The sequence below is a fragment of the Panthera onca genome, chromosome A3, assembly GCF_046562875.1.
Source record: "Panthera onca isolate mPanOnc1 chromosome A3, mPanOnc1 haplotype 2, whole genome shotgun sequence".
NCBI lineage: Eukaryota > Metazoa > Chordata > Mammalia > Carnivora > Felidae > Panthera > Panthera onca.
Window position 1 is genome coordinate 102682038 of NC_138341.1, and position 23610 is coordinate 102705647.

The window sequence follows — 23610 nt, forward strand, 5'->3', positions numbered from 1 at the left end:
ACACAAACCCAAGGCCTCATCTTCTAGCAGGTAAAATGTCCTCTGAAAAGTCTGTTGCTTTTTCTTTTTTGTTTTGTTTTGTTTTGTTTTGTTTTGGTGAGTGGTCCAAATTAGTTAATTTAATCAAAACGAATGGGCAGTTTTTGATTATATTATATTCCTAATATCCCCTAAAAACAGACAAAGCCATCCAAAAAAATGCATGCAAACACGGACCGAATATTCACAGCAGGTCTTTTCAGAGCAGCCTAAACCTGGAGACAGCCCAAACGTTCATCAGGAATAGAATGGATAAATAAATTGTGGCATAGTCTTACACTGGAATACTGGCAATAAGAATAAACAAACGACAACTAGGGGCAGCAATAGGAGAAAATCTCACAAGCACGGTGTTTAACAAAAGAAAACAGATGCAACAGAATACTTATTAGATGATTCCATTTCCATTAACATTCAAAAGCAGGCAACTAATTTATGGTGATGAAAGCCAGATTAGTAGCTACCACTGGAGAAAGGGAACATTTGGGAACCCCTGGAGTGTCTGTCATGTTCTCTTTCTTGATGAGAATGATGGATACACTTCGTGAAAATTCATCAAGCTTGTACTTGCTTGTATTTTACTTCAGTAAAAAAGTTTACTTAAGGTGTCTGTGGTATGAACAAACTTTGGGGCATGATGAAAATGCACTGTATTGTATTTCAGTTGTGATGGCGATCATGTGACCATAGATATTCATTAAATGTCTCACCAAACTGTAGACTTAAAGTTGGGTGAATTTTATCATATGTAAATTATACCTAATAAAGCCAATTTTTTAGAAAGTTTAAAAAGTTTAGGAAAAAGAATCCTACTCTCTACACACAAAAGCAGTTTGAGAACAAATTCAGAATAATAAAAGCAACTGCCTGCATTTATTCCTGTCCTTCATTTTTCAGGAGAAACAAGTAAATCAATGGCTCAAATGCTCAAATGTATATGAATTATCAAAATATAAGTCCTCAAAGACAGAGATCCTATTTATATATGAATCTTGTACCAGCCAATTGGAAAACCAAGCCTAGTGATTCTCACTGCAGTTCTAATTCATAATCCTCTAAATGTCTCCCGGTGTCACTAATGTGCTTGTATCGGCACATTATTGTGGCTGTGCACAATAATGCTGCCAAATACCCACAAAACTTCATTTATTGCTCACGCATTTAGAGTCAGCCAGGGGTGGCTGGGCAGCTCTGCTGATCTTCCACAGCTTGCTCCCATGCCTAGGGTTAGGCTAGCTATTGGCTGACATAAGTGGGCCTGAACTGGAATGACTATGGCAATTTGATGTGGTTACGATCCTCCAAGATGGTCCCCAGTAATGCTTGCTTCCTGGTATCCATGTCCTTGTGTGATCACCTCCCACATAAAATAGAGCTGTCCTGTGTAACTGATAGAATACTGCAGGGATGACAGTCATTCCAAGGCTTGGTTTCCAAAGACACTGTGGCTTCTACCTTGCTCATTTGGACCACTCGGCTAAGTGGAAGCCAGACACCATGTTGGTGAAGACACATAATCAGCCCTATGGAGAGATTCATATGGTGAGGAACCAAGGCCTTAACATCCAGCATCAACTTGCCAGACACACGCATGAGCCATCTTGGACATGTATTCATCAGTCCCAGCCAAGCCCTCCAATGACCATAACCTTTGAGCCAGAATCCTGAGCCAGAACCAACCAGCTAAACCACTCCTAAATTCCTAAACCACAGAAACTCGGATGGATAATAAATGCTTATTGTCTTTAGCTGCTAAGTTTAGGGATAATTTGTTATGCAGTCACAGATAACAAATATACATGACTCTATACCATGTAGCTCTCACCACTCAGTAAGCTACCCTGGATACATTCTCATGGTGACAGCAGGGATGCAAGAGAGCAGGTGAAGACATGCAAGCATTTTCAAATCTCTACTTGCATGACATGTCTCCAAAGATCCCTTTGGCCAAATTAAGTCAAAGGACTCAGCTCAGAGTGTAGGGCAGGGCAGGTTAGCTCACCTACTGCGGGAAGGCACTGCAAATTTATATGGCAAAGAACATGGTTGGTGGCTTTAAAATGTGTACCCAGATTTTTTGGCACTGACCTATTCAAAAGGAAGGGCCTATTTCCCCTCCCCTTAATGTGGGCTAGACTTTGACTCACTTCTAATGAATAAAATGTGGTGGAAGTGATGTAACTGCACTGGCTTTGTCATAAAAAGGACAGCTTCTTCCTGGTTCTCAATCTCTCTCTCTCTCTCTCTCTCTCTCTCTCTCTCTCTCTCTCTCTCTTTCTCTCTCTCTCTTCACCCTCCCTCCCTCTTTCCTTCCTCCCCACCCTCCTTCTTTTTCATGGATTTCTTACTTTGGCAAAAGCCAACCAATTGTAATGAAGATAGTCAAGCAGATCTGTAGATAAATCTACATGGAAAAGAACTACCAACAATCAGAACCAACTTGCCATCATGTTAAAGGTGGATCCTCTGGCCCTAGTCAAGTTTTCAGATGACTGCTGTCCCACCCCACATCTCAAGTGCAAAACTAAGATATTCCTGAATATTTCTCACCCACAGGAATTGTGATAGATAATAAAGTTCTATTGCTGTTGTAAGCCACCAAGTTATGGTATAATTCATTGCACATATCAGTAACTAATACAAGGAATGATGAAGAATTAGAGCTTTTATTTTTAACCACAGTTCAGGATTCTAGGTGCAAAAAACAGAATCTACTCTAGCTAGTTTATGCAGAAAAGAAACATATTAAAGGGTACTGAAGTATCTACAGGAGGGCCCGAGTATCAGGTCTAGAGCTAAAAAGGTAACAACAATGCCCAGAGCATAGGGTACCCATGCTCCAGCCAGAACCCCATTCCTCTGAAGCTGGATTAAGATATCTCAGCTTGCAACATTGAAGTTGGTAGCCAGGTACCAGAATCTCCACCATTAATATCCTGGAAAGCTGGATGCCTTCATGCTTCCCACCCACCAAAAAATGGAATCTGTGAAATGCCAGCTTCATCTTTCTGCTTTCTTCCAGTCAGAGGTCTTATACAGGTGCATATAATTATTGGAGTCTATCTGCAAGGGAAGATGGGAAAAAATGAGTTGTGGGCTCCATTCTTGGGGAGGTGTTATTTATAAGATAGGAAATACCCCAGAAATAGGAAGGGTGTCCAAATGGTGCTGAGCAGCTAGGAAAACTGACAAATGCTCACTTCTTGTCCCATATAAAATCATCATTACATTACTAAAATATAGATGATTAGAGAAACTACTGACATGTCTCCCTAATACCTGAAACTCAAATTGGTAAAAGAATTTCATCTCCAGTACCATTTCCAGGCAAGTGTTAATGACTGCCTAGAGTTACATGCTAAGAGGAATTCTAGGCTCAGTTGGAAAGAGATCTGGGATCAGGTTGTTATGATGCCACTGTGTGCTACATATTTGAGTTAAATAATAGGTACCTACAAAAATAGGTCTCTATGTTTTCTCTCCTTTCCTGAGGGGAGGGTCTGAAAATACTCCATGACCTTTTACAATTGTTTAGATTAAAGCCGTTCACACTGACCAAACTCTCTTTTATTTATTTTTAAAAAATTTTTTTAAATGTTTATTTATTTTTGAGACAGAGAGAGACAGAGCATGAATGGGGGAGGAGCAGAGAGAGAGAGGGAGACACAGAATCTGAAGCAGGCTCCAGGCTCCGAGCTGTCAGCACAGAGCCTGACGCGGGGCTCGAACCCATGGGCCACGAGATCGTGACCTGAGCCGAAGTTGGACGCTCAACTGACTGAGCCACCCAGGCGCCCCCAAACTCTCTTTTAGTTATCTATCTGACATGGCATGAAAGCCAATCCATGTCCCCACTGTATCACTCAGGACTTGGTATAACCCAGAGATATAAAACAGCTCTTCTAGCTAAATAGCTAAATATGGCCTCTTGTTCTGTCTCCTCATCACCTTCTTACACTTATGTCATCCCATGAGGGACCCCTCAAGAACTGCAAATTCCATAAGACACAGTCTGACTACCACTGACATATACCATTGGTATAATCAACTCTTTACCTCCAGGGCTCATTCCTTCATGCTCATTTTCTCTTTACTGTCACTCAAATTCAGCCAGCTGGTAAGAATATATTGTGGACAAACAGTCCCTACACTATAACCCATCCATTTCCCTGTTTGGATGGTGTGACTTTTTCCCATGTGAGTCAATAATTTTTAAAACACAAGAACTTGGCATGATTTGCTGTCTTTTAGTCACCTCACAGAGACCAACTTCAGGACTAACAATGGTAAGTCTACATTAAGTTGCTTCATCTTTGTCCTTGTGTTAATAGCAAGAGACTTCCCTATCTGAAGATCAAACATCACACCTATTGTGTCATGGTTTCAGTGGGGCAGATTTCCCCCTTACCTCCATTCTCCTTAGCCACTGTTGCTCTGAGTACCCTCAGAGTAGGATATTTGTTCCTGCCATAGAACAATGCTTCTCACACTTCAGTGTGCGCACAAATCACCTGGGCATCTGTTTAAATGCAGATTCTATTTCAGCAAGTGGGGCCAAGATCCTCCAGTCCCATCAAGCTCTCAGGTGATGTTGATGCTTCTGGTCCATGCCACACTTTACCTATCAATGTTCTCCAAGATCTAGTCTAACCCTCTATGGGAGGAGCTTACTGTTTTCCTAGAACTCTACTTATGTACTGTTTCTTCTTACCTCTCTCCTTTGGATCACATTCCTTCACCATCAATACCCTAGACATTGGTATTCATTCTTGTTCTACCCTTGAGCACACTAACTTTATTCATTCAATGAACCAGTAATCATTAAGCACCTACTGTGAGCTAGACATCATGCTGGGCACTAGGGATACATCCACAAATAAGATCATCCCTGCTCACATGAAACTTCTACTCTAAAGAGAAAGACATTAATAAATAACTAGTTAACAATTAGTTATAATTGCCAGGAGTGCTAAGAATGGAAATTACAGGATGTCTGAGAGCAAATAATGGGGAAAATCTAATCAAGTCTCTTGGGCTATTGGGGTCTGCACTTTGTGTGACTTCCTCTAGTTTCATATAAACTCAACCTTGTCTGTGATGAGGAAGAGGATTAAAAGTTTCCTTCATGGTCCTTTGCCTTCCTCTTGACCACGGCCACTACTGTGCACTTGGGTGTTTCATGGCCACATGCTCCTTTGGCAGGAAGATGAGCATGGCATGGAGCTTATGGTTGGCAAGCATGTCCTGGACTTCCATAACTCCAAATTAATATTGGATTGCCTCATGTCATTCTTGCCCCTTGGCTCCCCTTGATAATGGTGCTGGCCATCTGCAATGGCAAGCTGTTCCCTCCCAAATTCTAGTCAACTCTCCTCCTTGCTCAAAAATGACAGCAAGTATAATACTCTAATTTCTTCCTCCTGTGACCTCTTTTGTTGATCTGCTACCTAGAACTATGACTTGGCTATACCAGCAAATTACCCTGATTAACACCAAGGCCTTTAGTATTTACTCATTAAGAACGACAAAGTCCAGGGGAGCCTGGGTGGCTCAGTTGGTTAAGCTTTCGACTTCGACTCAGGTCATGATCTCATGGTTCGTGAGTTCAAGCCCTGCGTTGGGCTCTGTGCTGACAGCCCAGAGCCTGGAGCCTGCTTCGGATTCTGAGTCTCCCTCTCTCTCTGCCCCTCCCTGGCTCACACTCTGTCTGTCTCTCTCCCTCAAAAATAAATTAAAAAAAAAAAAAAAGGAATGACAAAGTCCAAATCTAGTTGCCATATCAGAGATTCTGGCCTCCTTAGGCTTAGAAAGCTTTTTTTAGCTGCCAAGTTATCCTTCCCAGTCTCATGGGGTATCAGTTAGACAAGGAAAAGAGAAAAGGTATGAATATTGCAGAACCATTACAACCTATATAAGATAAGGCCTTCCATGGTTGCAGCCCTAAAATTCATTCTTGTACGGCATTATATTCAAAGAAATATGATCCATCAGCCAAACTGTATCTATAATGGAAGTTGAATCTTTCCTGAAATCTTTTGAAAGTGGATTCCATTAGTTCATTTTAACTTTAAGGAAAATTTAAAGTCCCATTTCCTGTTTTTTGTCCTTCTTAATATTTCACATCTAAAGTAACTGCCTGGGAGTGCCTGGGTGGCTCAGTCAGTTGATCATCCGACTCTTGGTTTCTGCTCAGGTTGTGATCTCGCAGTTTGTGAGTTCAAGCCCTGCATCAGGCTCTGTGCTGGCAGAATGGAACCTGCTTGAAATTCTCTCTCTCCCTCTCTCTCTCTCTCTTCTTTGTCTTCTCCTTCTCTCTCTCTCTCTCTCTCTTTTTCTTCTTCTTCGCCTTCTCCTCTCTCTCTCTCAAAATAAATAAATTAGCATTAAAAAAAGTATCTGCCTGAATGTCTTCTCTCTCCTGCCTCTCTGAACTCTGCTAACTCCCCACCTAGCCAGACCCATTGGACATCGACCCTTCATTAGCAACGTTCTTCCTCTCTGGATTTGTTCTTCCAAAGTCTTATGACAATAGTTTTTTCCAATCTCTCCAGCATCAGCCCATCATGACCTGGCCCTGTCAGCCCTGTTGTTCTGCCCAATAGCCTGATTTGGTCCAGTATCTTGAGGCAGATCTAGAATTCTTCCACTTGGAAATTTACCACCCAGGATGAAGAGAGGGCAGGTGTACATTCTCTCATATTGTCTTGACGCATTCATCAGCACAACCACATCATTAACCCAAGGAATTAACTCCTAATATTTCAAGGAAAAGGAGTGGGGCAGTTATTATTGACATTCTAGTCTTTGCTGATTAAGAAAATTAAAATGGCACAAAGCTAATATGAAATAAGTAAACTTTATATTTAATGACTAGCATCTACATTCAATTAAAAAATATATGTATTAGAGTCTGTATGCAAGTCTTTATACACATACACACACAGACTCCCAGTACTAGATGCTTTGCTTCTCCAATCCTGCCAAGAGTTTGAGTCCTCCCACGGCCCCTTCACCATAATCCTTTCTCCACAACCCACATGCAGAAATCCATAGACATCTGTCACTTAATTAATTTAGTTAATACTTAATCACATATCACCAACATTTTAAAACTTTACCTTGCCATATTGCTTTTCATGAAATCTCTAAAGTGTTTGATATTAGGAGCAAATACAACTCATTGTAGTCCTCAGTGTGTCATAATTTTAGGACTCTTGGAGGGATAGACTCTAATCAAGTGTCTTCAACACATATCTGACTTTTCGCTCTGTTCTGTAGAAAGCCCCATAAATCCTTACGCTGGCAGTCAGCTCTGAACCTTTACTTGTGAATGCTAATTGTACACAACATTAATGGAGAATGTGGATGACACTGGCTTCCTAACTTGCAGCTTTGTTTCATAATCCCTCGCTTGCCAGCTGGGACTTTGATGGGGCATTTTACAGCACAGCCTTTGCTACCCTCGTGAAACATTATAATCACGTAAAATGTGCTGTAGGATTGTATGTAATATGGAGACTGCTCTTGGCATCTGTACCATAATCATCTCTTCTCATCACTTCACTGCCCACTTAGGAGTCTTTGGAAGGCTTCCTTTCATATGAATAGGGGTGTGGAGTTTAATCAGTCACGACTGGCAAAGACACCCTCATTTCCAATTCCAGTTCCAATTCCAGTTCAACAACTCACCAAAGGTGGTTTCAGGAAGTTCTCTTAACTTCCCTGTGCTCTTTTTTAATAGGCATTTCCTCTCAATCTCTAGAGCAGTCATTTCCCTCTTTCAGGTATGGGATATTCTGGAAGGCCTATTATAGATGCTCAAAATAACTGACCCACACACCAGTCAACACTCAAGCCAAAGTCACATAGTGACCACTTAACCTGCTCTGAGTTCTATCAAGCAGACCTTGGCACCAGGAAAACAGTCCTAGTTCCTGTCTTGGTAAGATATTAGGAATGTGTCTGAACCAAATATTGGAATCAATGACATGATTCTTGTCCCTTTCCAGTTCCATAGGGCCTATAGACAAAATAAATTATCTAGTGCCTCCCTAAGTGTCCATGCTGAATGTGACCCCAATGCAGATATAATGCAGACTTTCCCTCCCTGCCTAGAGTCAATCACTAGCTGGCTTCACCTGACTTCCTGGTGAATGGAAGAGCAATTTGTAGCACAAGTGTGAACCAGTCCATTAGTATGGGGAATGAGAACTAGGGTCCACTTTGAGCATCAATGTACGTAGAAAATATAAAATGGTATCATTCAAAGATAATGGGACGATATTATTGGGTTCAGGGCTTAGCTCAGCTTGACCTGCTCCTGCCTCAGCAGAGCTGGCCTCTGGCCTATGTGGGGTGCTCTTCTGAGGTCAGGTGATAATGTGGCTGTGCACTCTGTAGGAAGGAAGAGCAGAGTATGCACTGCTGATGAGAATGGTACCACTAGTGTGATCAGGGTGCTCTTGATTCAAGACTAGACCATTTCCTTTTGATGTGGATGCCGTTGATTTTGGCAAATGTGTAAATAGGCAAACGTCAACCAACAGGGGCCAGACAAGAGGGAAGTCCACTCCTTCCCTTGTTTAAGCCTAAACATGCTGGTGTTCTTTCTGGCTCTCAAACACACAAATGCTAAAAGCCATGGCACAGTGCCTTTGGTCTCCAAATCTGCTGCATATCCCAGTCATCTGGGATCTCTCAAGAATCCCAGTGTCCAACTCTCAGCTCATCCCAATTATATTCAAATAGCTGAAGGAGGGGGCCAGGCATGAGTAGTTTTTAAAGATCCCCTAAATGTTCCCATGTGCAGCAATTTGGGAACTGCCAGCAAAGTGCTTATAAGCACAGACCCTGGGGTCAGATCTGGGTTTGAATCCTTGTTCCCCAACTTACCAGCTGTGTGACTTTGGGAAAGCTACTTACGCTCTCCGTGTTTCGACTGTCTCATTTGTAAAATGTAGTATTTTACAAATAATACTAGCATTTACCTCACAGGGTTTCTATGAGGATTAAATGATGTATTATTTACAATGTATTATTTGCAATGTAGATCAATTCCTGGTATATGCTAAGAGCTATAAAAGTCTGTTAAAAAGAAAAATACACATGTGAGCTCATTTCTACCTCAGGGCCTTTGCTCTTGCTATTCTGTCTGGAGTTCACCCTCCCTGGCCCTCATCGACAATAGGTAGCCCATCTATCCTAATTACACTTCATCTTAGGACCCTTTTTATTCTCATATACACACTGTGTATTTATAGAATATATTTTTGTTGTCTCCTCCACTACAATGTAAATCCAGGAAGAGCAGGATCTGCCCTATTTCTAGAACAGCACCTGAGTAAATGAGTGCATGAAGGAATGTGAACACTGGGGTAGATCTAATTTGCTGGAAACGTGAAAAGCAGGCATTAAAGGAAAGACCTCCACACCTTTTGACAGACCCTTCCACATGCTCCAAAATACTCATGATTCAAATACAACCTTTGGGTTTACTGTGGGTGAGACATTGCAGTTGGAAAGAGGTACACATGTTAGTATCCCCAATTAAATCTTGTGCAATAAGAACCTTGCCTGTAAACAAGAGAAGTGGCCTCTCCTGAAAATCTAGAGCTGATGAAATGAACTCCAGATAATTACCTCATTTGAATTTTCTCATTTCATTTCAGTAGTTGATATCTATTTTATTTAATCTAAAGCTTATCTATTTTCATTTCATAAATTGTTGTCTGCCCCCCGACCCTGACCAGGGTCCTCAGTTCTCACTATGTGGATATGAGGATAATCTTCAAGAATTTTAAACAAGATGAAATACATGAGGACCAAATCAAAGCTAGTGATGATTTTTATATCTTATACTAGGATAGCATGGCACAGGTTAGCAATAAGATGTCCTAGGGACTGGGCCAGTCTCTGTGTATCTCATTAGGATTTGACATTTCCATTTATGCTAATCATCCTAGAGCTGTGTTCCATTTCATGAAAGATGATGCTTCCTAACCTGGAATGCCAAGCCACCCTAAGGGCGGCATGGATTACAAAGTCGCCTCCCTATACGTGTACGTGTACAAATGCACTGTGGATTCTTGCAGACTCGTGGTCCTATCCCTGAACATTCCAGATCATGGCTGTAAAGTCACTGACTGAGAAGCTGAGACAGAGAACCTGAGTCAGCCTAAGGTCCACTGAATATAACAAAGGCTCTCAGAGTGTCTAAGTCTATGAGATATCACTGAAATTACTAAAATATAATTCACAATGTTTTAGGAACAAGAATGTGATTTAATTTGAACATTTATCTCCAGTTCATCATCACAAGAGGCAATATGGCCCATATAGACTTCTCAATGGTATGCCTTCTCAAGGGTTGGGCACAGGCTTGACTGAACTAATCAGAAGAAACTTCACAGCGGGTCCCCAGGCCTCAGGACAGGTCCTGGCCTCCTATGCCTCCACTGCATGTGGTACCCAGAACAGTGATCATTCTTCACCTTCAGATTCAAGAACCTGGAGATCCCCTGACCCTCATGTATCAAAGCAAGGTTCCAGGAAGTTCACAGGTTGACTCTACCTAAAGCAAGCTCCTTGTGAGCAACATTCAACAGGGGCTGCAAACCAAAGTGTACCCTGGGTAGATGGCTGACAATTTGTCAGAGCATCACAGTTTGAAGTTTTCTGTTAACCAGCATTTTGTTGTAGAAGACTGCCTAGCAGGTGCCAGCCAGGCAATATCATCCTTACCCTCATTATTGTCCACTGGAAGTCCAAGGTTCTGTCCCCATGGGGCCACCAAGAGATGTTGTTATTGATCTAAAAGTTGACTCGTGGTCAGAGATCAGTCCTACATCGTTCACCTGCTTTCTGCTCCATGCACATTTTAAGCAATGTGATACACTTCCAGAATATGTATGCTTTGCTCACCAGGCTAAACTATCTCTTTCTGGTCCTCTTCCCTCCCCCAACACGGCGGCTGTGTGGCCCCATTTGAGTCTCAGACATCTGGATCAGTGCTTCTCAAATGCTAAAATGCACACAAATCACCTGGATGTGTTTTAAAATGCAGAATCTGATTCAGGAGTTCTGAGACAGTGCTAAGACTTTGCATTTCCAACAGGCACCCAGGGAGTGAAGTGCTACGGACCCAGAATTACATGTCCAACAGCGACTATCTAGACCTTTCTAGAAGCCTCCTCCAAGCCACCAAAATCTAACCATTGGAAGTGACTTTGGACCATGAAGGTTCAAATGAGAGGGGAGCCTTGGTGTGTTTCCATCCCCAGGAGCATTTTCCATTTTAGAGGACTGAGAATACTTTGCCAAAGAAGTGACAGTATTCTTGTGGAATTCTAGTGCTAGCGGGTCTGAGTTAAGCGCAGGGCACCCTGCTCAAATCATCAGAAATCCTGACTATTGTCTGTACCCTGAGGCCCCCCCTGTAGGGAGCAGTGTGTTGTAGCCTAGCCTAACCAGTGCTATCTGTGTGGCTGAAGCAGATGCAAAGGGGAGGTAAGGGCCCCAGCATGACAGGACACAAGGTCTCTCTTCCTCCACACAATAAACTACCTGACCTCTGCTGCTAGTTTCTTCTGTGTCAGGCAGGACCACAGAACAGAAAGATAGGCATGGTCACCTCTTGTGTAGGCTCGGCTGACCATAAATTCTGCTTTAAGACCTGTTCCCTGGAGAGACATCACCAGCAAAAAAAAGGTAGCAGGTGGCAGTAAGTGGTTAAAAACAACTCATTGCTTTATCATCCAGAGCAGCCAACCGCGGGGGAGAGCATAAGTGAAGCTCCCCCGATTGCTCTTCCCCCACCTCGTTCTTCTTAGGATTATTTTATTTATAGCTAGGAAAAAAAATAATTACCTACAGCTGTGTTTGTCAGTTGCAGCGCACTTAAGGCAGCACTTCTACCCACCAGGTCCCTGCTTGCTGAGCACACCCCTGGGGGGAACCCCCTGACCCCTTTCTACACAACCCTGTGACCTCCCAGCATTTTCTAGTCTTAAGAAAACTCAGGTGATCAGCCAACGACCTTCCACAGAGGCACTCTCTAGGACTTGTCTGGGATCATTAGATTAATTTCTTTATTCCATGGCATTATCGGATGAATGGATTTGAAAGACAAATAACTCCCCTCTAGGTCCTTCTCGGAGATTAACAGACCCTGTGTGATTAGTTAAGCAGAGTGCTTAGTAGTAGTCAGAGCTCCAAATGCATTCAGATGGGAATCTTAGTATGCTTGTTCCTTCTTAGTTTCCTCATCTGTACAGTGTGGATGATAGATAATATCAGCAACCTCACTGGTGCAAAGATTAAATAAATGCATGCCAAGTATTTACTCACATGTTTGAGCAGACGAGGTATTCAACACAAGGTAGCAATTACTACATGGGTGGTGGAGAGGGAGGGATAAACTGGAACCATAGAATTAAAGCTGGAAGAGTCTGTAGAGGTCACCTGGGCCAGGGCATTGCAAACTTTATGGAGCATGAGAATCACCTGGGAGCACAGACTGCTGGGCTTCACCTCAAGATAATTGGACTCAGAAGGTTGGGGTACAGCTCATGAATCTGCATGTCTAACAAGCCCCAGGTGATGCTATTAGTACAGAGTAGCTAGACTAACCCTTTTTCTGATACAAGATGTAGCCCCATGTCTCCTATTCCTGTAAGATTCCTTGGAAGCTCCATTGGGCAAGTCCTACGATGGTAGAAGAAAGGAAATGAGTCCTTGCTGGTGAACTCTAATGAATCACAAGCTTTAAATATATTACCTTATCCTCACAATAACTTATGGAGTGACTTAGAGTTGTTTTGTTGTTATTTTGTTTTGTTTTCTTTGTTTCTCAAGATGATGAAGCTGAGGCTAAGATAACTTAGGTGCCTTGGACACTTTAACAGGAAGAAAATGAAGAGCCAGGATTTGAACCCAGTCCCTGAGTTCTTGTGTCAGTGATGTTCAGTTGTATCTGGGAATCCATACCTTACATTGCACTTTATTGTTAAGCAGCTCTTAAAAATCAGACTATGGTTTTGTTTTCATACTGAGCTACAATCTGCCTCTGTCGATTCACTGGTCCTAGTCACAGTTTCTGGATCTTCAGTTGAATTGGAAAGGACTTAATATTCTTAATATTATTTGGGTAGAGAGAGGACAACCATTACCTTTAGCGCACATTTGATCATGCTTAAGTGTGTAGGTCCCAACCAAGGGTTTCTATGTTCAAATCCTGACTCCCCCACTTCTTATCTGGGTGACTTTGAGCAAACTTCTAACTAACTTGTGCCTCGATTTTCCTAAATCTGTAAAATGGGAATAGTATTTGTACCATCAGTATTTATCAGAATAGTGAGTGGAGAAAACAATTTAATGCATGTACAGAGTGACATGGAAATTTTAGCTTTTATTATTTCAATACATAAAGACTTTGTAAAGGCTTCATAAAGTCCTTTGTAACTGAGGTCTTCAAAATTGGAGAGGTCAGAGTTTTTTCACCTCCTTATGATATGACTAGAGTTCATTTAGCAGTATCTTTGAACTTGCCGCTGGTGATTAGAGGTGCTGGATAAAAAGAATATGGGGCACCCGGCTGGCTCATTTGGTTAAGCATCCCACTCTTGATTTTGTCTCAGGTCATGTTCTTGTAGTTTGTGAGTTTGAACCCCACATTGGGCTCTGTGCTGACCGCGCAAAGCCTGCTTGGAATTTTGTCTCCCTCTCTCTCTGCTGCTCCCCTGCTTGCTCTCTCTCTCTCTCTCTCAAAAATAAATTTTAGAAAATGCTTAAAAAAAAGAATATCAAGAGCAACTGTGCATTTCATCAGCAAGAAACCTGAGTTAAACCAACCAAGTTGGTACGTAGTTACTTTGTTTTCTTGCAGAGGTGATTCTGCTTCTTGTATTTTAAGGTAGAGAAATAGAGTCTTCATGGTGCTAAAGAAGACTGCCCATGTGTGTCCTAGTCAGAGCCTCCAAAAACTCCAGGAAAACCAAAGGATGGGAAGATAAAGATACTTAATCATCAAAGGAAGAGGAACATTTTACTGCTTGGGAAACATCATTCTTTAAGTTAAAGAAATAATACACATAATGAGGCAAAGACTCCTCAGTGAGTCCAGGCAAGATCAGTCAGGTCTGGTCCAGAGGAGCAGTACCATCCAGCTGGTCCAGAGGCTCATGAGACTCATGAAAATAGGGTTCATACTTTCATCCCTCTGGGTTTGGAGCTGTTTTGTTTTTTTTTTTTTTTTTTTTTTTTTCCACAGCAAGAGCTAACTGATGCACTCCCTATAGAGTTGGTAGGAATAAAATTGCAACAACCACCATACTAAAAGCAAGAAGAGTACTACTCGTATGGTTTGAACTGCAGAAAACTGTTAGGATTCAATCATTTTTAACTTACAATAATAGCAATTTCATGTGGGCCGACCTAATACTGTTAAGTACTTCTCACATGTCTAGCATTATTTTATATGAATTATCTCATTTAATCTTTACAACAATTCTATGAAGTAGATTACCTCCTATCTCCATTTTACCAGTGAGGTCATATAAGTTTAATAAATATCTGTTGAATGAATGAATAAAAGAAATGGGCAACATTTCTCAAGGCCACATGACCAATACCTAGTAGGACAGGAATTCGAGTTTAGGTTGATTCTTCTGCCTGTGTACTTTCTACAACAGGAAGCAGGTGTTAATGACATTTATCAACCGTTCACTAGGCATTGGCTATTATAAGACCTTTAAAGCCCATTTAACCATCATATATAGCCCTGTGAAGTTGGTGTGATTTATGCATGGGGAAGCCAAGGCACTCCCAGTGATCAGTAGTGTAACCATGGTAATGCAGAAAGTAAATGGCCAGGCCAGAATTTGAATCCAGGCAAAACTCCAGAAACCGTGGTCAACTATACATGCCATCTTTCAAGGAACTGATTAAGGAGAAATGGAAGGAGAAAATGGGATTTTTCATAAGCAGAACCCTAGTAAACGTTTTGTTCTCTGAACTTAAGGCTGTATTACCCCAGCCTCATTGAGTCAAAATTCTGCTTTATAAATGATCTTCATTTCTAAGAGGGCATGTATAGTCTTCTCTCATCTATTGCCACATTATTAGACAGCAACCTTTGGGAAACCAGGTTAATCTTCTCACGGAGACATGCAAGGGGACTGTTCTACCAGGGCCTCGGAGAAGCCCCACAATTCTCCACAAAGATGACCACTCCAGTCTAAGATTTCCAGCATCAGTATCACACCTCTGAACTAAGGCACTATTGCCAGAAGGCCCTTGCAAAAATGCAGATAAACTACCTGTGAAAGTTAATATGAATTAATTTGTATTATGCAAATTTAAAGTAAGGGACACAAACTTAGGGACCAACAGAGACCAGACACATAAAGGAAATGATGGAGTGAGCCTGGTGTCATGTGAGAGCAGATGCTGAGGGCTATAGCAAATTGAAGAGTACATGTCCCTTCTAAATGGACACACTACTACTAACATCAAGGCAATTGTTGACAGTGACGGATGCTTTTATTTTACAAAAGAAGACAAAACCTTTAGATATTTGGGGGTGATTTCCTTTTAAAATATTATGAAGGAAAAACTGATACTTGGCTGAAATTGGTCTGCAGGAGGCTAGTTTGCAACACTGTGCTAAGATCAATGTTATCATTTCCTTAAGGCACAACTACTCCAAGTGTGGTCCCTGCACCAGTGACATCAACATCACGTGGGAAATGGTTGAAAATGCAAGATCTCTGGCCCCACCCCAGATTCCTAAATCCAAATTTCTGGGAGTATGACCCAGGTATCTGGGTTTAACAAGGCTTTCAGGTGATTCTTTTACGAATCAAGATATGAGTGGTCCAGAAGCAGCAAGTACCAGATGTGCAAGGTATGTGCAAGGAGTCAAGGACAGGGTCTGGGGCTGATGCTGCGGAAAGGATCCAGCCCTCTGGGTCAGGAAGAGGAAGAGGAAAGGGAAGGGTGTGACAAAGGATGTGACCCAATAAGGCATTGTGGAGCTCCACAAACAGGACTGTCACCTGTGAACAGACTCTTGGTTGCTCCTCCTCCAAAGCCAAGACACCAGGCTCTCTGAGGCTGGCACCTCGTCCTCCCCCATCTCCCGGGAAAGTGACACTGTGTTCCCATATCTGCAGAGCAGTGTCAGTGCTAAATCTGTTCTGAAGCGTGTCTCTGAAGTTGTCACCATTCTCAACTAATTAGTCAAAGGCTTCCATCTGCCTAGTGGCTCACCACACTTTTCATATTAATTTTTTATGCAAATGTGGTGATTTTAGGGAGGAATGATGTCAAGCAAAGTGATAGGTACCTCACTTGAGCCAGAATAAGATACACCTATAAAGTGCAATCTGCAAAATCTCCAGAAAGGTCATGTTGAAGCAAGCTTTTGTATTTGGGCTTCTATGATGCTTAAAAATAACTTCAATTAAAGTCATGGGAGATGCCATTAAAAAAAATATATATGTATATATGTATATATATTATGTTATATATATATGTATATATATGTATATATATGTATACGTATATATATGTATATATACATATATGTATATATATATGTATATATGTGTATATATATATATAACCTAACCTCCCTACTGTAATCTTAACTGTTTAAGAAGCTGGTCACCAAGCCAATCATTCAAAGCACAGTTCAATTAATTTCTCCTTCATTATTCTTTTATTCCCCCTCATTTTTTTGCTTAGCCATGTAATCTTATTTTATTCTTTCCTTCTTTATATTATTTGCTGCCTTCTTCTTAAAGAAGCAGAGTTATCTTTCAAGAACAAATTCCATTGTAGCAGTGACCGTGAGGATTTTAAGGCAGTAGATTAAAACTCAGTAGTAGCTTGAAATGCTGGGGATGATTTGAAAGAAAGGGTCAATTGTCTAGTATTAATTCAGTAATAACTGGAGAGACATTATTCTTATTGCCTCCTTCCAGGCAGAACTATCTGGTGTCTCATGAAGTTCAATGCCACTGTAAGGTAAAGTAAAATAAAAAATTGTATATAGGTCAATTCTGACTCCAATACTGACCCCACCTTTAGTTTCTACTTACAGATATTTGTTGGGATAGAAATTAGACTCTGGATTCGGATAATTTCCTTCCCCCTGTGTCAGAAAGCTATTGCTGCATACAAAGCATGCCAACACTTAATGGCTTAGAAGACAACCATTAATTTAGCCAAGAATTCTTTGGGCCGACCCCACGGTTCTGCTGACATGGGCTGGGCTCCACCATGTGACTTTACCATGTGGTCAGAAGGCAGGTTGCCTAAGGGCTTACTGGTCTAGGTTGGCCTCACTTTCTGTGGACCACTAGCTTTTGGAGAAGCTCATGAAGATGGCATGGTAGACACTGTTGGTGCCCTGCCCAAATTCCCTAGGATCCCTTCTGTTGGTTCCTTGTGCCTGTCCCCCAGGTTGGCAGTGCTTTGCTGCTAAGGAGTGGCCCCTGTGACCCCTTTCAGAGGGTTGTCCTTAGGTTATTGCTTCCTTACCAGCACTGAGAGCTGGGAGTTGCTGAGAGGTATATCCTCCTGACCGGCCTCTAGTCCAGAGGATGAAAACCAGCTCCTTACTTCAAAGGAGATAAACTTTGAGGCCTAACCGATGTTCTAGAAACCTCACAGGATCAGGCTGAGGCTGGTAATTTGCCTGAAACTGCACCTTTTCTCATCCTCTTCCCTACCCTTGTCCTGCTTTCCAAACTCCCTCATGGGAGCACTTCCTTTATGAGATCATTCGCTTGGGGGCACCTGAGTGGTTCAGTGGGTTGAGGGTCTGATGTTTTATCTCAGCTTGGGTCATGAACTCATGGTTCGTGGTTTTGAGCCCCATATTGGGCTGTGCACTGGCAGTGTGGAGCCTGCTTGGGATTCTCTCTCTCCCTTTCCCTCTGCGCACACGCACCACACCCTCCCCCCCAACTCTCTCTGTCTCTGTCAAAATAAATAAATAAATAAACTTGAGAGAGAGAGAGAGAGAGAGAGAGATCATTGGCTTGTCTCAGGGTGTGTTTCTAGAGATCCCAACCTAAGAAAGCTGGTCTGACCCAACCATCTTCAAACTGAACATAGAGCAGCCCTGTACATCTGTGGGAAATGTATGTGTTTCTTCACAAAAGTTCACTAGAAGATAGATTTTCCCAGCCAAAGAGAGTTTAAAATAAAAACCACCTCAAACAGCCCAGCCTTTTATGTAGGTGAAAAGACAAACAGGCAAAGAAGTGAAGCAACTGGCTGGAAGGCACACAGCCTGGGGGTAGAGAAGAAATTCAGTGCTCCTTGGACCTGAGTCACATTCTCTTATGATACTAAACTGGGGACTCCCACTGGATTCACTGAGAGTCCAGGCCCCTTGAGAAAGGGAAGATAATTGTGCACAGGGAAGAGCCACAGGGGCACCTTAGCAAGATGGGGTGCTCTCTGGTTCATAAGTCACTTAGTAAAGCCATTAGATATTTAAATTTTTTTAAAAAAGGAGAAAGAGAAAGAGAGCAAGAACGAAGGAAAGAACTAATGAAAGAATGGAAGGAAGGAAGGAAGGAAGGAAGGAAGGAAGGAAGGAAGGAAGGAAGAACAAGAAAGAAAAATGTCTGCATCCTGGGAAACTGGGGCTTCAGAAGTGGCCCTGCCCTTGTGATCCTCCCACCCCACAGCCCCTCCCCTCCTTCACCCCCTTCCATCCCTACCCTTCTCCTCCTCTTTCTTTCTCTTTACTTGCCTTCTGCCCTTCCTCCTGCTTCCTCTCTGTCTTCCTCCTCTTCTCCCCTTCCCTCTTCCCCTCCCCCGTCCCTCCTGCTCTCTCCAGCTCACCATTTTCACTATCATATTCAGAAGACTGCCAGCTTCTCCATGATCCCTTCCCTCTGAAAAACTGCCCTTCTAATGTCTGTCTGTTTTCACCAGTAAAGCCCTGTGGGCCAGACATTCGGCACAACACGCAAATCTGGACTGCCTGTATAGTGAGGTGGCTGCTCCTGGGCGCTGCAGTGGGCAGCAAAGCCCTGGGAGACTCAGGTCCCCAAGTGGAAGCACACACGTGGCTTCTTTCTTACCGGAGGCATTTTATTGGCCTTGCAGTTCACAGATCTGCAGGGCGTGATGTATGGAATGGGAGATCGATGTGAAAATACTGTCAAGCTTCTGGAACTGGGAAGATATTTAGATCGCTCCACTCACGTACATCATATTTATGAAAGAAAAAGGAAGTGGGTGGATTATAAATGAGAAAAACCTGGAAAAAGAAATGCTATCCTTTCCAAACTCAGTCTTTTACCAACTTCTTTCCAAAAGGCTGAGCCAGCCCATCGGTAAATTTACGTTTGTGGAGTGTGACAATTTCTGGCTTTCAAAGAGCCCCTCTGCAAAAGAAGCAGCCATCAGGATTTCCACATGGGCTCCCCCAGATCTGCCCACACCCAGGCTTCCGCCCCACCCCAGAGCCTCACCCTGGGCATCCACCAAGTCCAACATAGGAAATGAGCCTGGGGAAGTCAGAGAAATCATTGCCTGTCTCCATCTTTCTGTAGATGCAGAAACTGAGGTCCAAAAAGGCAAGGGTTATACAGAGATTCCAAGAACCAAACTAAGGTCAGCCCTGGGGTCTGAGAGTCAAGAGCCCCAGGCCTGAATCCCAGCCCTACTCAAAGTTTCCCTTTTGTGACCTCAGGCCAATCACTGTGCCCCTGGGGCCTTAGTGTGGTTGATTTAAAAAATGGCCACAATTATTTATGCTTCCCCATATCCACACTCTTTGCATGTGACTCTACTGTATCTCCCATCGAGAGGAGGAGTCTATTTCCTGGCACCTTAATCTGGGCTGGCCGTGTGATTTGTTTTGGCCGACAGAATGTCACAGAAGTTCTAAGACTAAGCCTCAGGGGCCCTGCACACTATGGTTCCCTTTCCTGGAACCCTATCCAGCCATCATGTGCAAGATCTCAGGCTAGCCTTTGAGAGCATGAGAGACCACATGGAGCCTAAATGAGCCCCCAACTTAGGCCATCCTAGACCAGCCAGTTCTCAGCTGAGCTGGAGCTGCCCACAAATGTACAAATTTAGCATCAGGAGACCATAACAACTATCCAACTATGCCCATCCCCAATTTGTGACCGAGGGTATCATGAAATAAATAAATGGCTGTTATTTCAAGCCACTGTCTCGTTATGCAGCAGAAGTTAACTGATGTATTTGATTTCTTCATCTGCACAAATGCACAAAAAGGCTGGAACAAAAAGATCGCTCTTTTTTTAGGTGATTTTGGAAATACCAAATCCATAAAAGGTTAACACCTAGAACTAATCTGTCTATTAGGGTAACCACTAGGCCCATATGGCTATTTAAATTTAAACAATTAATTAAAATTAAATAGGGGCGCCTGGGTGGCTCAGTCGGTTAAGCGGCCAACTTCGGCTCAGGTCATGATCTCACAGTCTGTGAGTTCGAGCCCCGCGTCGGGCTCTGTGCTGACAGCTCAGAGCCTGGAGCCTGCTTCGGATTCTGTGTCTCCCTCTCTCTGACCCTCCCCTGTTCATGCTCTGTCTCTCACTGTCTCAAAAATAAATAAAACGTTAAAAAAATTAAAAATAAATAAATAAAATTAAATAAAAGTAAAATTCACTTGTTTAGTTGCACAAGCCACATTTCAAGTGCTCACTAGTCACGTGTGGGTAGTGGCCACCGTCTGGGGCAGCACAGGCACAGAACATTTCCAGAATCACAGACGTATGCATCAGATGCTGCCATCCATGGTAGCACCAGACCTCTTGACCCACCTTGTCTACACTTGCTCCCCCAGCACACCTTGCTCCATAGCAAATGCCCCTCACATACCCTCTGAAAATTTCAGATCTATGTTTGGAGTTTTCTGTTTTACCTGGAACATCGAAACCATCAAGGAGTCCTTGGATTGACTGTAAACAATTCCAGTATCTTAGTGAAAGAGAAGGGGAGGGGGGCTCTTGACAAGGTAGAAGCGTCTTCAGATGGATGCCAAGCTTTTCCTCCTTCAGGGGATTGCCCTAGTTTTTATTTTAAGCATTTTTTTTCCATGTTGATAGGGTTGATAGCCGACTTTATCTGCATTCAATCCTTAAAAAAGATTGACGATTGATTTTTTTTTTTCCTCTGTGTGTATGTGGGAGGTTTCCTCCCAATTCTCTTTCTACTTTTTCCCCCCTCCAATGCCCAGGGCTTCCTCTGACTTCAAAGAACTAGAAAAGACTCAGAGGAAAATGGGTATCTGACCTAATTAAGCATATAGATTAAGATTTTCTCTTGTGGTTGATAAAAAATTCCCTTTTTTTCTCAAGCCTCACTCTGATTCCTGGATGAAGGAGACTTGGAAAACCACCTACTTGCTCCCCCTCGATGAAGTATTGTCCCTGCAAGGAGTTGGAAGCAGGGCAGGCAGGTGAGGCCCATGGGAGAATGGTGGCAAAAGGGGGCCATTAGTAGGGATGTTTGGGGACTGCACTGCCTGGGTTTGAATCCCAGTTCAGCTACCTCCTACCTCAGGTGGATCCTTGGTCTAATTACTTAATCTTCCTGTGCCTCAGGTTTACATTTGCAAAATGGGGATGGCAACTGTTCTTCCCTGGTAAGGGTTTGATGACTGAATTCAAGAGAAGCCCTGAAAACAGTGCCCAGCATGAAACAAGAGCTCAGGGTAGCCGAACTGGACACGCCAGTGCTCAGGGACCAGGGTACTGGTTCCAGTGCCCGCCCACTAGCTCCTGTATGCTTTTCCCTGGAGCCACTTTCCCTGCACAAGCAGGGAGCATGCATGCCAGGTGTTGTCCAAAGCAGACAGTTACACAGGGGCCACACTCAGAAGCCTCAGTTCCCTTGCCTTTGGGCAGATACAAGATGAGTTGCAACTCACACTCCAAAGCTGCCCTTACTCAGGATCAGGTTGAGCCTGGGGCTTTGCCTTCCTTGGCTTCCTCCACTATTCTGTCCTGCTTCCCCTACTCCTAGGTTCCTCCTGAGAGCACCTCCCCAATAAATCACTCACTCATGAATCCTTTCAGGTTCTGCTTCCAGGGAATCAGACCTAAGACAGTAACAATGATGATGGTGATGATTTATTTTTATTGTTACTATTTTTATTATTGCAGTCATGCCATACAAAGTGATTTTGATTCTATATAAGGTGATACTCATCATTTCTCTAAGTATACAGAAATCAGCACTTTCAAAGCACTTTGCTTTTTCCCTGTTTCCATTAATTGTTACGACCAGATGCTTCTGGGAACAAGATATTAAATGAAAACACCAGTCCATCCCCTCTTCTCTCCCCTCCCCTGGCTACTTCCAGCAAAACCAGGACTTCCTGTGCAATAATACAGACACCTCAGACCATAAGACTAAACTGAAGCCTCTCAACCCTCTTCCAAACCACCATCTCTTGGGCCCCAGACTACATTCATGTTAGGATGGCCTACGCTGAGAAGGACAGACCCTGGGAAAAGACTCCCACACATACCCTGGGTAGCAATGGTTCTCAGTCATAAGCCTACTTCACAATCCCTGGAGGGCTTGTTAAAATACAAATTCCTGGGGCGCCTGGGTGGCTCAGTCGATTAAGTGTCTGACTTTGGCTCAGGTCATGATCTGGTGGCTCATGAGTTCAAGCCCCATGTTGTGTTCTGTGCTCACAGCTTGGAGCCTGAAGCCTGCTTCGGATTCTGTGTCTCCCTCTTTCTCTGCCCCTCCCCCATGCTCTCTCTCTCTCTCTCTCTCAAAAAAAAATAAACATTAAAAAAATTAAAACAAAACAAATTCCTGTGTCTCACTCCCAGGGGTTCTGATCCAATAGGTCTGAGAGTCATGAATTGGCACACCTAACAAATGCCTAGGTGAGGCTGCCACTGCTGTGGTGTAGACCCAGTTGGAGTAGCATGGGCCTGCAAGACTCCTGGCTCCATGGGGATGGGCACAGCTAGGGGGTGTCCAGAAAGGGGCTGTGTCTGCAGTACAGAGTCCAAAGCAAGGCCTGGTTTCTGGCTCTTGAGTGATAATGTTCTTGGCCATGCAAGAACGTCCACAGCCATTCAGGGACTTATGAAAGGCAGAGTCTGCAGCATGGCAAAAGCTTGGTGTAACCGTTCCCTATTGCTGCTGTAACAAGAGACCACAAATTTAGCAGCTTAATACAACACAAATTGATATTACAGTTCTGGAGGTCCTGAGTCTGAAATGGGTCTTAGGCAGCTAAAGTCAAATGCTGTGTCCTTTCAGGAAGCTCTAGGGGAGATCCACTCCTTGCCTTTCCAGATTCCAAACGCTGCCCATATTCCTCCATCCATGGCCACATTAATCGGATCTCTGCTTCCATCATCACATCTCACATCCCATCTGACCCTACCACCTCACTCCTGCCTCACGCTCTCTCTTCAAACTCTGCCTAGCCACCATGTGAACAATTCTGGGCTAGCCTGCTGGAGGATGGGATGCCACAAGGAGTAGAAATGAGCCATGCCATCTGATGTCATCCTAGACCAGTTAGCCTCCAGATGACCTTCA

At 43.1% G+C, this 23610-nt stretch overlaps 2 long non-coding RNA genes across 3 annotated transcripts in view; both read right to left on the reverse strand.

Moving 5' to 3' along the window:
- The window catches only part of LOC145715368 (uncharacterized), a 569759-nt gene that overhangs the window by 486642 nt on the left and 59507 nt on the right, over positions 1 to 23610 (reverse strand). The window lies entirely within an intron of this gene.
- Positions 16734 to 17772, reverse strand: LOC132665174 (uncharacterized). Its single transcript, XR_009604001.3, has 2 exons — positions 17581 to 17772; positions 16734 to 17057 (listed from the first exon to the last, which is right to left on the reverse strand). It is a non-coding gene; the product is annotated as an uncharacterized LOC132665174 (long non-coding RNA).